Below are 283 nucleotides of genomic sequence, written 5' to 3'. Positions count from 1 at the left end.
TGCAAGTTCCTCTACCTCTCGGAGGGTTCCTTGCCCAGCACCAGCACGTCCTCCCGTTGCTGCGTTCATGTAGGTCAACAATGAAGCCTGTTGTCCCCAGCCGTGTGGAAATTTCTCTATTTGTGGCCCATTCAAAGGGGTGTTCAGGCCCTTCCTCCGTCAAGATCTCCTTTTGTTTTTCCTGAAGCTTCAGAAGAGCTGTGTTGTTGCCTTACATAACAAGAGGCTGCGTGTATATGACCATGTATGTGATGACGTCACACGCCATGGATAGAGAGGGGTT

General features: G+C 50.5%; 1 protein-coding gene across 1 annotated transcript in view; it reads left to right on the top strand.

The window, feature by feature from the left end:
• LOC119593369 overlaps positions 1 to 283 on the top strand; it is a gene marked incomplete at its 5' end in the record, with an annotated part of 16,628 nt that overhangs the window by 911 nt on the left and 15,434 nt on the right.

The sequence above is a fragment of the Penaeus monodon genome, chromosome 32 (genome assembly GCF_015228065.2).
Source record: "Penaeus monodon isolate SGIC_2016 chromosome 32, NSTDA_Pmon_1, whole genome shotgun sequence".
NCBI classification, from domain to species: domain Eukaryota; kingdom Metazoa; phylum Arthropoda; class Malacostraca; order Decapoda; family Penaeidae; genus Penaeus; species Penaeus monodon.
This window is presented reverse-complemented; position numbering and strand designations above follow the sequence as displayed.